Source organism: Bufo bufo, chromosome 9, assembly GCF_905171765.1.
Source record: "Bufo bufo chromosome 9, aBufBuf1.1, whole genome shotgun sequence".
In the NCBI taxonomy this organism is placed as follows: Eukaryota; Metazoa; Chordata; class Amphibia; order Anura; family Bufonidae; genus Bufo; species Bufo bufo.
The window spans coordinates 20378737-20392834 of record NC_053397.1 but is presented as its reverse complement, the minus strand read 5'-3'; the positions used below and the strand labels follow the sequence as shown (position 1 = coordinate 20392834).

Below are 14098 nucleotides of genomic sequence, written 5' to 3'. Positions count from 1 at the left end.
GGGCGGAGTTAGAGGCGTGGCCTAGTATGAAAAAAAACTGCCGTGATGCTCGATGCCCATATTGTCCCTCTTTGAGATTTTCAAAAATTGGGAGGTATGCATTACAAAGAAGTAGGGGGCAGAGGCGAGAGAGAGAAAAACACATGACTGCAGGATCAGACTACACAGGATTTGTTTGTAGTCTGTAACCATGGAAACATAGGTCTGCAAAGGAACTTTGTACACAAAATGATCAATTTTTAATGAGGTCTATTTGCAAAATTTTGCTTTTTTTTTTTGCATCTAGCAATATAATGAGCTGTTGGTTTGGGTTTCAGTTCCACTTTTCTTCCATCGAACACCGAAACGCTGCCTGTTATGTCGTCTGTGAGGCGGAAACATTCAGGCAGAGGAAAAAACAAGAGGCGGTGAACTGACAGCAGAGGGTGTTTGTGAGGTACAGCTGCATACTGGAATATATGTGAACATCGAAAGGTTGTTTGACCCACAAATAGCAGCTATTACTTACCATTCTTTTTACAACATTCTCTGTGAGGAGGCGACTGGTCATCCTGAGCCTCCTGGTTCATGAATACAAAAATCAAAGCCACTGCCGGAGCTTCCATGACGCTTACACAGGCAGAGCAGCAGTATGGAAAGCAAAGCGATAAACAACCAAAACGGCATAGAATTACGGCTGATACCCTTAAGGAGAGGAGTCAATGTAAACTTCCCTACTTCATACCCAAAGCTTTAGCTTATGCCAGACGTCTAATTGCATAGCCGCAGGAAAAATCAATTGGTAAAAAAACAGGGAGTCGGATCAGTAAAACACTTGGATATGATTCAGGTTGTCAGGTTTATTGCAGCATTAGTGTCATGCGTACTACAGTCTGTGTGATAATGTAAGAACATGACATTTACCGCACTCAGATTAATTACAATGACAGCGCAGGAAGTGACAAATGTTATTTTATTACATGTGACCCAGGAGAATATTCTCTATACATTTCCTATTCTTTTAATATATATATATATTTTTTTATTTCCTGTGCTCACTGTCGCCCTCTGCTGAGTAAATGTAGGTGATTAAATTAGAGTGGGGGCTGGAAAGTGACAACTGTCATTGTCAGACATTGGCCTGACTAAATCTCCCTAATTGTACATGAAGCAATATTTTGAAGCATTCAAGACAATTTGTCTCGGTGTCTGACACGGTGGGTGCAGATTACTATGTGCACAAAAAATTCACTTAAAGGAGTTGTCCAAGTCACTAAAAAGTCACCCAAAGCAGAAATTGTTATATAGTTATAAAATGAGATACTTCTTTTATCCCCTGGTGCTTCCAGCACTGCTGCTTCAATCCTCCCAGCAACTGCAACCATGATGGCATCTTCTGGACTGCAGCAGTTATATGCACTTATACCCTGAACAGCGCTGCAGCCAATTACTGGGCTCAGCAGTATACAGCACATAATCACTGAGACCTTATATTAGCTGCAGCGGACATGTGGAGTATACTAGCATGTCATCGGTGCAGCCAAACAGAGGAAACCTGATGGCGAAGATCGGAGCAGTAGAGCTGGAAACGGCAGGGGATAAACTAGGTGGGTACATGTTATTTTATCAAAAATGCTGCATTGGCTAACTTTTTAAAACAACTAGCACAACTACTATAATACTGCCCCTAGGTAAAAGAATATAACTACTATAATACTGCTCCTATGTACTAGAATATAACTACTATAATACTGCTCCTATGTACAAGAATATAACTACTATAATACTGCCTCCTATGTACAAGAATATAACTACTATAATACTGCTCTTATGTACAAGAATATAACTACTATAATACTGCCTCCTATGTACAAGAATATAACTACTATAATACTGCTCTTATGTACAAGAATATAACTACTATAATACTGCCCCTAGGTAAAAGAATATAACTACTATAATACTACTCCTATGTACAAGAATATAACTACTATAATACTGCTCTTATGTACAAGAATATAACTACTATAATACTGCCTCCTATGTACAAGAATATAACTACTATAATACTGCCCCTAGGTAAAAGAATATAACTACTATAATACTACTCCTATGTACAAGAATATAACTACTATAATACTGCTCCTATGTACAGGAATATAACTACTATAATACTGCCTCCTATGTACAAGAATATAACTACTATAATACTGCCTCCTATGTACAAGAATATAACTACTATAATACTGCTCCTATGTATAAGAATATAACTACTATAATACTGCTCCTATGTACAAAAATATAACTACTATAATATTGCTCCTATGTACAAGAATATAACTACTATAATACTGCTCCTATGTACAGGAATATAACTACTATAATATTGCTCCCATGTACAAGAATATAACTACTATAATACTGCCTCCTATGTACAAGAATATAACTACTATAATACTGCCTCCTATGTATAAGAATATAACTACTATAATACTGCTCCTATGTACAAGAATATAACTACTATAATACTGCCTCCTATGTACAAGAATATAACTACTATAATACTGCCTCCTATGTACAGGAATATAACTACTATAATACTGCCTCCTATGTACAGGAATATAACTACTATAATACTGCTCCTATGTATAAGAATATAACTACTATAATACTGCTCCTATGTACAAGAATATAACTACTATAATACTGCCTCCTATGTACAAGAATATAACTACTATAATACTGCCTCCTATGTACAAGAATATAACTACTATAATACTGCCTCCTATGTACAGGAATATAACTACTATAATACTGCCTCCTATGTACAGGAATATAACTACTATAATACTGCCTCCTATGTACAAGAATATAACTACTATAATACTGCTCCTGTGTACAAGAATATAACTACTATAATACTGCCTCCTATGTACAAGAATATAACTACTATAATACTGCTCCTGTGTACAAGAATATAATTACTATAATACTGCCTCCTATGTACAAGAATATAACTACTATAATACTGCCTCCTATGTACAGGAATATAACTACTATAATACTGCTCCTATGTACAGGAATATAACTACTATAATACTGCACCTATGTACAAGAATATAACTACTATAATACTGCCCCTAGGTAAAAGAATATAACTACTATAATACTACTCCTATGTACAAGAATATAACTACTATAATACTGCTCCTATGTACAGGAATATAACTACTATAATACTGCCTCCTATGTACAAGAATATAACTACTATAATACTGCCTCCTATGTACAAGAATATAACTACTATAATACTGCTCCTATGTATAAGAATATAACTACTATAATACTGCTCCTATGTACAAAAATATAACTACTATAATATTGCTCCTATGTACAAGAATATAACTACTATAATACTGCTCCTATGTACAGGAATATAACTACTATAATATTGCTCCCATGTACAAGAATATAACTACTATAATACTGCCTCCTATGTACAAGAATATAACTACTATAATACTGCCTCCTATGTATAAGAATATAACTACTATAATACTGCTCCTATGTACAAGAATATAACTACTATAATACTGCCTCCTATGTACAAGAATATAACTACTATAATACTGCCTCCTATGTACAAGAATATAACTACTATAATACTGCCTCCTATGTACAGGAATATAACTACTATAATACTGCCTCCTATGTACAGGAATATAACTACTATAATACTGCTCCTATGTATAAGAATATAACTACTATAATACTGCTCCTATGTACAAGAATATAACTACTATAATACTGCCTCCTATGTACAAGAATATAACTACTATAATACTGCCTCCTATGTACAAGAATATAACTACTATAATACTGCCTCCTATGTACAGGAATATAACTACTATAATACTGCCTCCTATGTACAGGAATATAACTACTATAATACTGCCTCCTATGTACAAGAATATAACTACTATAATACTGCTCCTGTGTACAAGAATATAACTACTATAATACTGCCTCCTATGTACAAGAATATAACTACTATAATACTGCTCCTGTGTACAAGAATATAATTACTATAATACTGCCTCCTATGTACAAGAATATAACTACTATAATACTGCCTCCTATGTACAGGAATATAACTACTATAATACTGCTCCTATGTACAGGAATATAACTACTATAATACTGCCTCCTGTGTACAGGAATATATAGTGATTACCCAGCCTCTGTCTCTGTGATGGACACTATCCAGTACTGGAGGTGCAGTCAGCAGTGTGAACAGCAGCTATCAGCAGACATGTAGCTGGAGCTGAGGCTGATGCCTTCTATTACCAGCTCCCTGAATGCAAGGGCTTTGAAGAGGCGTGGCTACCGTCAGTTTGGGCGTGGCTATGCAGATTTGCCAGCCCTCGGATGCTGCGGCAGGGAGGGCGGAGGCGTGGTCAGGGGGCGTGGATTCCGTCCATTGAGTTTGAGGAATCGGCTCCGGAGGCAGAGTGAGGTCCGGAGGGGGACGCGGCGCACGGGGTCGGGCAGAGAGTGGTGCTGAGGACGGGATGAGAGCCGCGCTGACCCCCGCAGGAGACTGGACAGGAGCTGACAACTCCCCGGGAGCCTTTAAACCACAAGGGGAGAGAAGTCCTTGAAATTTCAAAGGATCGAGGGAATCCCTTAAAATGCGGGACTGCGCTGAGACCCAGTGACTGGAGCATGGAGAGGTCCTGCCAGGGGCACGGGATGATGAGAGTGCAGGTCGGGCTGACACCCTGAGGTGGGTGACGACCTGGGGAGGTGAATCCAGCCGGCAGTGGATGGTCATTAGGGACCTGCATGTCAACTGTGGGACCAGTGGATTATTAAAGCCCCACCTGTAAAAAGCAGCAAGGTAAGTCCTAGCTCGTGTGCACCTACCTGTCACAGACTTTCCAGTGCATTTTTCTTACCTCCTTGTCCTGTGCCATGACCCAGCTACCAACTGCTGTCCACACTACACCCCCCTGTTGCATAGCAGAGCTGATCCAGTGTAGAATGAAACAACCCCCCCCCCCTGCATAGCAGAGCTGATCCAGTGTAGAATGAAACAACCCCCCCCCACTGTATAGAAGAGCTGATCCAGTGTAGAATGAAACAACCCCCCCCCCCACTGCATAGCAGAGCTGATCCAGTGTAGAATGAAACAACCCCCCCCCCACTGCATAGCAGAGCTGATCCAGTGTAGAATGAAACAAACCCCCCCCCCCCCCACACTGCATAGCAGAGCTGATCCAGTGTGGAATGAAACAAACCCCCCCCCCCCCCCCCACTGCATAGAAGAGCTGATCCAGTGTGCAGTTAAACTACATTCCCCCTACTTCTGCATAGCAGAGCTGATCCAGTGTGCAGTGAAGCAAGGGTCCCCCTTCACCATTATCTACTGGTGCTGGTTAATGGTTTGCTTTCACAGATGACCTGTGTGCTCTACTCCTATAGACTGGATGCAAAGAAAAGACCCCCCCCCCCCCCCCGCCAAAAAAATAGGAACTTTGCATACAGTATGAATGTAGTTGGGGCAAGTAAAGGGTTAATCTGGAGGCTTGTAAAGTGTGTGCAGGGGGCGCAGCCTGGCGCTGGGGCTCTCCTGTGGCCCCTGGAGCTTTTTGTTTTATTGGGGTTGTAACAGTTCAGTCATTTGCAAATTTCAGAATAAATTCCCAGGAAGGGGGGGGGGGGGGGGTCAAAAAATGAAATTAAGAAGTGCCTGGTGTAGAGATAATTTTAATAAATGAACAGGACGGGGGCGGATTTGATGCATGATATCTGGCGGTATTAATACGGTTATCAGTCATTGTCCCAAGTTGAACCGCCCCGATGTCTGCCGGTGGCATTCCATCATGGTGTAGACCGCGTCCTCAGTCAGCAGCCATACACGCACACATAGGGGTCTGTCTGCTGGGATTGCAGTTACACTCCAGGTCCTACTTCCATTGGTCTAGGAAGCTGAGATGTAGAAAGCTGTTTGTCAGAGTACACTGGAGAACCAGCGGGAGAACATGCAATGGCCAATGGCTGCCACTTTTTGAAGGTTCTACCTTAGTTTTACTTGCAAAATCCTGCAGCCATTGTCCACTGTATGTGTGGACGCCGCAACGTGTTCCCCAACTGGTAGATCTGATCTCAAACAGCCATAACGCAACCAAATTTTAGCATCCTTATGGCCAGAAGACGGACCAAAGATCTTATGAACCCAACCTTGATCCCCATAGAACCCCACGGTGGTCCAGATCTTACAGCCCCAATACGGACCCTGACCGCCTGAAACTCTGCAGCGCTGTTATTTTGAGCTAACATCTTATCAAACAGTTCCATCTATCTCATCTTCCTGGATATTATTTATGATTGCAACATGAGATATTGAAGAGCTGGCGGGAGATCATGCAATGGCCCGCGGCTGCCACTTTTTGAAGGTTCTACCTTAGCTTTGCTTGCAAAATCCTGCAGCCATTGGACGCCGCTAGGTGTACCCCAACTGGTAGATCTGATTTCAAACAGCCATAAGACGACCAGATTTTAGCGCCAATTGGCCAGTGGATCTTTATGAGCCAAACTTAGATCTCCATAGAACCCTATGGGGTTCTAGGTCTTACAAGCCCAATACGGACCCTAACCATATGTAACTCTGCAGAGTTTGAGCTAAAATCTTGTCAAGCAGTTCCATCTATCTCAGCTTCCTGGATATTTATGATTGCAACATGAGGTATTGAAGCCGAATCCAATCGCACCTGAATTTTTTTAGGCTTCGAGCACAGGCGGGGGGGAGCGCAGACACAACGCAGCCTCGCACACTTTGTTGCATTGTACGTGTTATTGTGCGGTGTTACTATTCTTCTTCTGTTGTAATGATACATTGTATCAGTCTGAGGCTGAGCTTTCATCTTGGTCTGTATGATCCGCTCATGGGGATCCTGACAGTCAGTTCCGACAGTCCGCCCTTACCTAAGGAACTTGCAGAATATTTTATCGGAGAATCAGTTTTCTCTTTCGAGGTCGTTTTGGTTGTTGATACGGCGACACCGTATTCCGCTTCTCTTCCCATAGGATTCCCCTGTCAGATATCACTCATTGTCCTCATTTGGGCGGTGACATCTTTCACCAAGTTACTTTAGTGCAGATTTTATTGACCGCGGTAACATCATCCGTCTTTTATATGGGGAGGGGGGGGGGGGGGCGCTTTATAATGTGAATTGGAAAATTGCCCTTGAGGGATCTAGGAAAGACCCATAAATCAAGCCGTATTTGATGGAAAATGTGGGAAACGCACCTTCGTCCTTCATCCTGCGCTTCCCTCCAGATGTCTCTGACTGGAGTATCCTGGATGTCTTTGTGTCCGGGGGTTGTAGAGCGAATCGGAGTATGGGCACTGTCGGTAAACACCAAGCCTTGTTGACTATTGACTTCTAGCCAGACAATCCATATTAACCTCTGTGCATGACCGACCTAATGGACCTTCTGCATAGCGGTCGACACTTAGTATGGAGACTCTGTCTAGGCATTCAGGAGAGATGTGGAATAATAGATCACCGTCATATAGCATGTAGGTCTGGTGACCTTGCCCTTCAGTAGCTGTCAGCTGAACACTCCTTCGTCAGGCAGCCTCCTGACTTCTCCATATACATTGGCTGAGCATGCATGTGTTGTCAATGGGGAGAGGGGAGTAAGTTGCTGCCGGACACTCCGGCCGGTGGCTTATCTCCCCTGAGAATAAAAGGATTGGGTGTTAAAATTGAACATGCCTGATTATTGGTTTCTCCACCATCATTTTATGGAGGATCGTTGGAAGGTCAACACACGCAAGATTGGTGGCCAAACCCTGGTGGCCTTTAGAAGAAAAAGACCATAAATGGTGGATCACTGGTTGATAGGAAGCAGTGTAGGAGCGAGGTTCCTCCGACCAACCTAAGAACCCATCTCACCAATAAGGACTAAAAGGTTATTTGTAAATCAGTCCTAAAAAAAAATTGACCCTAGGGATGGGCAAGTTATTGACCCCAAAGCCACCTTGTCTTCTGGGGGAACCAAAGAATCCTCTGATGGACCAGTCTAAGGGCTCAATACTTTCTTTTTTGCATCCCGTATGTGGAACCATTAACAAACAATGGAACTGACTCTGTGTGCATTCCGTGTCTGTATGTCCTATTACGTGTCCTATTATTGCATGCATTACGGACATGGATAGGACTGTTCTATTATAGGCAAAATGCGGAACGCAGCCGGTATCCGTGTTTTACGGATCCACAATTTGCGGACTTAAAAACAGGCAACAGTCATGTGCATGAGCCCTAATCCTGGTAGAAAGAGTTTTTTTTTTTTTCTTTTTCCAGATCTTTGGCGCTTGGGTCTACTGGTGGATCCTTTGGTGGTCTAAAGGGCTATTTGTGAATCAGTCCTTAAAAAACTGACCCTAGCGGCTTGTTATTGACTCCAAAGCCACCCTTGTCTTCTGCTGGACTAGGGGATCCTCTGGTGGACCAGTCTAAGGCCTAGTTCACACGAACGTGTGTGATCCGTGGCCGTATTGCGGAAGGCGGACCCATTCACTTCAGTGGGTCCGCAAATCCAGAATTGCGGAACGGCCGCACGGAACGGGACCCCCTCGGAAGCACTACGGAGTGCTTCCGCGGGGTTGCGTCCCGTACTTCCGTTCCGCAAAAAGATAGAACAAGGTCCTATCTTTTTGCGGAACGGGCGGATTGCGGACCAATTAAAGTGAATGGGTCCGCGATCCGATGCGGCCGACCCACGGCCGGCGATCGTGCATTGCGGCCTGCAATTTGCGGGCACGGGTCACACACGTGAACTCGGCCTAATACTGGTAGAGAGTTTTCCTGCAAAATGTGAAGGTCTTTTGGAGTTTGGGCCTAATGGAGGGTCCTCTGGTGGGTCAAACCAAAGCTCCAGAAGTTTAAGAAACTTAAGCAAACAAATGATATCTGTCGTATTTTGTAGACAACCACTACTTTTTGATGATGAATTTGATAAACAATCTAAAAGAACTTTCCGCTAGCAAAACGGGGGTGAAAAGAGTTTAAAAAAAAAAAAACCTCTGGTGAGGAGTGGAAGTTTTTTTGCTTGTGCCTCCTCTCCTGGAATGTACCATTGTGTCATCCCTATGACATCTTCTTGCAGAATGAATGCAATATCCCCCCTCCTTTTCATTTCTATTCCGTCTTCTCAGCTGGGTCTCGGCATTAGTGTTGGGCATTGTCTACTAAGCTGGAGGTCATGATAGGGGTTGAGTGTAGACCTTTGAATAAAGCCGCGTGCACTTTCAAGGCCATTGGGGGTTAATAAGACGCTGTGAGTAGTTAACGGGGCGCTTGCGGATGTGGCCAGGTGAGTAGCTGGTAACACAACGGTACCCCGAGGGCCAAACCGCAACGCTTTTACACTCGCCAATCCGCTCGGTAATGAGTTGTGCTAGTGGCAATCTGCATTAAAAAAAAGATGCTCCATCATGGTGGGTCGGAGAGGGAGGCATGAGATTCCTTTGTTCCCATTGTTGTGGGGTGGTGAATGAGCGGGGAGTTGGGGGAGGGGGTCTGAGTCGCTTATCATCTATTCAGCAACAGCTGCTGTCTGAATACCTTATCTGGGAGCTGCTCCGCGGGGAAGGCTGAGGAGGGACGGCGTCCTGGATGTGGCACTGAACTGGAAAACGCCGAGCGGGCACGTTCTTTCAGCAGTACCTGTGTCTTGGCGCAGCACGTCATCACTGGCACCTGCTGAAGATGGAGCTGTTGTCCCTCATGGCGGCCGATGGACGAACACAATCGGCTGAGAAACTGTTAGGATGAGTTTGACTTTGCAGCGGAAATAGTGGAGGAGGCGAACGGAGCAAAATGGGGCAGGAGCGCGTCGTGAATTGCGCCTAGGAATGAAGAACGCGGCGAATTCAAGCAAATTTGTTATGTGCCTCAGGACTCCACATTAAGACCGCTGCATCTGGGCGATTGGCCAAAAACTGTGGACCTTGACCTACTTATCTAGTATCTAGAAAGATAGCAAGTTGTAAAATGTGCCAAATTTAACGTAAAGCGCGCCACTTTTGGTATAAAATGTAGCGCAGCCGCAATGTGGAGTAAAAGTCTACAACATGCTTAGTGGATTGCGCTATTTTTTTTTAGGCCTTGAGCGAATGTTGATAAATTTGGCACAATTTGCAACATTTTTAAAAATGTATCTGTTTATTTTACTCCCTTTAGGCCTCTTGCACACGACCGTATGGCTTTTTCAGTATTTTGCGGTCCGCAAAAAAAGGTATCTGCAAAGAATGCGGATAACATTTTTTTGTGGAACGGAACAGGTGGCCCCTGATAGAACATCACTATCCTTGCCCGTTATGTGGACAATAATAGGACATGTTCTATCTTTGAACGAAACGGAAAAACGGAAATACAGCAATGGAAGGCATACGGAGTACCTTCTTTTTTTTTTTTTTTGCGAATCCATTGAAATGAATGGTTCCTTATACGGTCCGTATATGGAACGCAAAAAACCGAATGGAAACGAAAAAAAAACGTTTGTGTGCAAGAGGCCTTAGGGCTTGTTCATACGACCGTTGGATTTGCAGATCTGCAATACACGGGCACCGTTCCGTTGTCATTCCGCATCACGGATACGGACCCATTCACTTCAATGGGTCCGCAAATCAGGAGATGCGGAACAGAAGCGCGGAACGGAACACTACGGAAGCACTACGTTCCGTGCCTCCGCACCGCAAAAAGATAGAACATGCTCTATCTTTTTGCGGAACGGAGGGATCACGGGACCCATTCAAGTGAATGGGTCTGCGATCCCCATGCGCCTGCCCCACGGAAGGTGCCCGTGCATTGCGGACCGCAATTTGCGGTTCACAGCACGGGCACGGCACACCAACGGTCGTGTGAACGAGCCCTTAGGCCTCATGCACACGGCCGTATGTATTTTGCGGTCCGCAAAACACGGATTCGCCAAAAATACGGATGACGTCCGTGTGCATTCCATATTTTGCAGAACGGAACAGCCGGCCCCTGATAGAACAGTACTATCCTTGTCCGTAATGCGGACAATAATAGGACATGTTCTATTTTTTTGCGGAACAGAAATACGGACATACGGAAACGGAATTCACACGTAGTAACTTCTGTTTTTTTTTTTTTTTGGCGAACCCATTGAATTGAATGGTTCCGTATACGGTCTGCAAAAAAACCGGAACGGACACAGAAGGAAAATACGTTCGTGTGCATGAGCCCTTATATGGCGTTGACATATTCCCCTGCGCTTTCCAGACGTTGTCATCACTTGCTGTCCCCAGGAGCTCACAATCTAAGCTCCTATCAGAATGTCTTTGGAGTTTGGGAGGAAACCAGAGAACCCGGAGGAAACCACACAAACACGGGGAGAACATACAGACCCCATACAGATGTTGAGCCTAAGACCCCAGCGCTGCAAGGCACCAGTGCTAACCGCTGAGCCACCTATCTATACGCATCCTATGGTATGTCCACTCATGTATCAGAATTTAAAGGGGTTGTCCCATTACAACTTCTCCCCTAGCCACAGGGTAGGGGATAAGTGTATGACTGGCAAGGATCGGACTGCTGGGGCCCCCGCTGATCACAAGAGTTGGGGGTCCAGGTTCTCTGACATCCCCATAGAGTTGAAAAGAGCGTCCGCTTTACATGCGTGTCCACCTCACCATTCAAATGGAGAAACGAAGCCCCCCGCTGATCACAAGAACGGGGGCCTTTGTTTCTCCATCTTTGTTTCCCACCAATCGGGCACTCGTTGTAATGGGGCAACCCCTTTAACTTTTTTTTTTTGCATTCTTCCAGAAAAAGTAGGAAAACATGGCCCCGGGCCTTCTAAGGCTCTAGTCACACCTAGAGGTTGAGGTGCAGTCAAAAATGCATCGGAGAAAACTGCGTGGGATTTTGCAGCGGGTTTCAATGTGGCTGCAGTTTCGACAAGTGATACGTGCTGACCCGTAAAACCGCGGCTGCACTGAAAACGCTGCTTTATTTTTATGTGGCGTCAACTGCTCAGTGTGAACGAACACGAAATAGCGTGGCAGCGTTATATGACAGGAGGCTGATATCACTCACCTCTCTGTATGTCAGTGTCGTCGGAATTTCTCAGAACTGAAAATATGAGATGGTGTAGGGGGAGGGGTGATTTTTTTTCTGACTTCCCGTCGATCATCCCATAATGAGTCAGACTTTCTCTAGCTTGAAATGGCTCCTAACAGGGGACAATATATTGAGTTTTATTATATATTATTTTATGATAGATAGATAGATAAAATAGCAAAAAGGCAGCGCTCAAAAAAATATAAAAATGCTAAAAAAGTTTATTCACCAATGTGGATCCGCATGGGCATAGATAGATAGATACGGTACACACTATAGATACGGTAGATACTTAGATACGGTAGATACTTAGATGCGGTAGACAGATAGATATATACGGTAGATAGATAGATACTTAGATACTAGATATAGATAGATGGTATGATGTGCAGAGCGGTCATCCCTATGGCAGTGTGCGGTGGCGGTTGACATGGCCGGGGTGGGGGTGCATGCACTGTGGTGACCAGTCATGTGAATCCTAACCCATCCGGATTACCTATGCATGGCTGCTCTGCAATTATTTCACATGGATCTTGTAGGGCTCCTCCATATGCCGCATGCACATCATCTAACGGCCCTGAAACCGTCCTCTCTGCATGTTCTGTACGTGCTGCTGCTGCGTGTACAGTCACTCACATTGATGGTCGGATTGCTTAGACAGAAGCGTGCACTAAAGGGACATCAGTTCCATATCTTCTGACCCGAAGGGGGTGGGACATGCCAAAGGAATTGTCTTTGGAGTTCTTTGAATCCATGTGTCGTGCTCCGCCCACTAAGACCATGCACTAAACTGTTTAAGGGCTCTTTCACACGACCGTGGTTTTGGTCCGCATGGGGTGCGGACCCATTCACTTCAATGGGGCCGCAAAAGTCACTTCAATGGGGCCGCATCCGTTGCTCCGTTCCGTTTTGCGGACAAGAATAGGCATTTCTATAATAGGCCTCCTGTTCCGTTCCGCCAATTGCGGAAGGCACTCGGGCGGCATACGTGTTTTGCAGATCCGCAAAACACGGCACGGTCGTGTTAATGAGCCCTAAAAGAAACTGCCCTAATGCATAATCTGTAACAGGACACCCACCTCACCTGTGCCAGGATAGATTTTTCGGCCCCTTTATGGCTCAGGGGTGACTGTAACCTCTGCGTCCTCTCCCTGATGTCGTTCGGCTGTTCCTTTGTTACTGGGAAGACTAGGTGACAACCAATATGGCTTCTATTCTAGCTTACTCTAGGGTTGTCATCAGGAGTAGGTAGGGTGCCCTTTTTTTCTTCTTCTCAAAAACAGTGCCACTCCATGGGCTGTGTCTGGTATTGCAACTCAGCCCTTTAAACGGGTTGTCCACTATTAGAAAAACATGACTTCTTTCTTCCAAAAACAGCACCACCCCCTGACTGCAGGTTGCGTGCATCATTGCAGCTCTTCCCCATTGATTCCAGTGGAGCTCAGCTGCAATACCACTCACAGCCTGTGGACCTAAGTGGTGCTGTTTGTAGAGGGAAGCAACCATCTTTTTCTAACGCTGGACAATCCCTTTAAGTTACTCAACTAATTGAAACTTCCCATATGTTAATTGCAGGGGGGGGGGGGGCATAAAATGGACAATCCCTTTAAATTTGATAAGTCTAATACAAGATATTTTTTCCTGTCACATTAATTTCCACTATATTACAACTTTCTGGTAGAGCAATGATTTAGTGTTCAGGGACTTGCAAACTTTGGATGGGCTGAAAGCCATTTGTAGAGCTTCTGTCCTACAACCTGCCTCCTTGGCTTGAGTAATGATCATTCTATGCACACAGAAGTCATAAGTCAGGGCTCTGCTAAAACAAACCCCGGGTGTCTAACTCTATTTCCTTGCTAAGAATCTAAAATATGTCCAGCACTTCATTTCAGTTGGAGGTCACATTCCTTCCTGCAATTAACCTGCAGCACAGCTGAGGGTCTTTAAACAGGTGCTCCGTC

The 14098-nt window shown here is 44.4% G+C and overlaps 1 protein-coding gene across 1 annotated transcript in view; it reads left to right on the top strand.

Moving 5' to 3' along the window:
- Window positions 1–4509: 4509 nt before the first annotated feature.
- Window positions 4510–14098, top strand: part of PLXNB1 (plexin B1) — a 149501-nt gene continuing 139912 nt past the window's right edge. The window contains exon 1 of the mRNA XM_040406623.1: window positions 4510–4879. The gene's annotated coding sequence lies outside the window, so the exon portion shown is untranslated. The remainder of the gene's footprint in view (window positions 4880–14098) is intronic.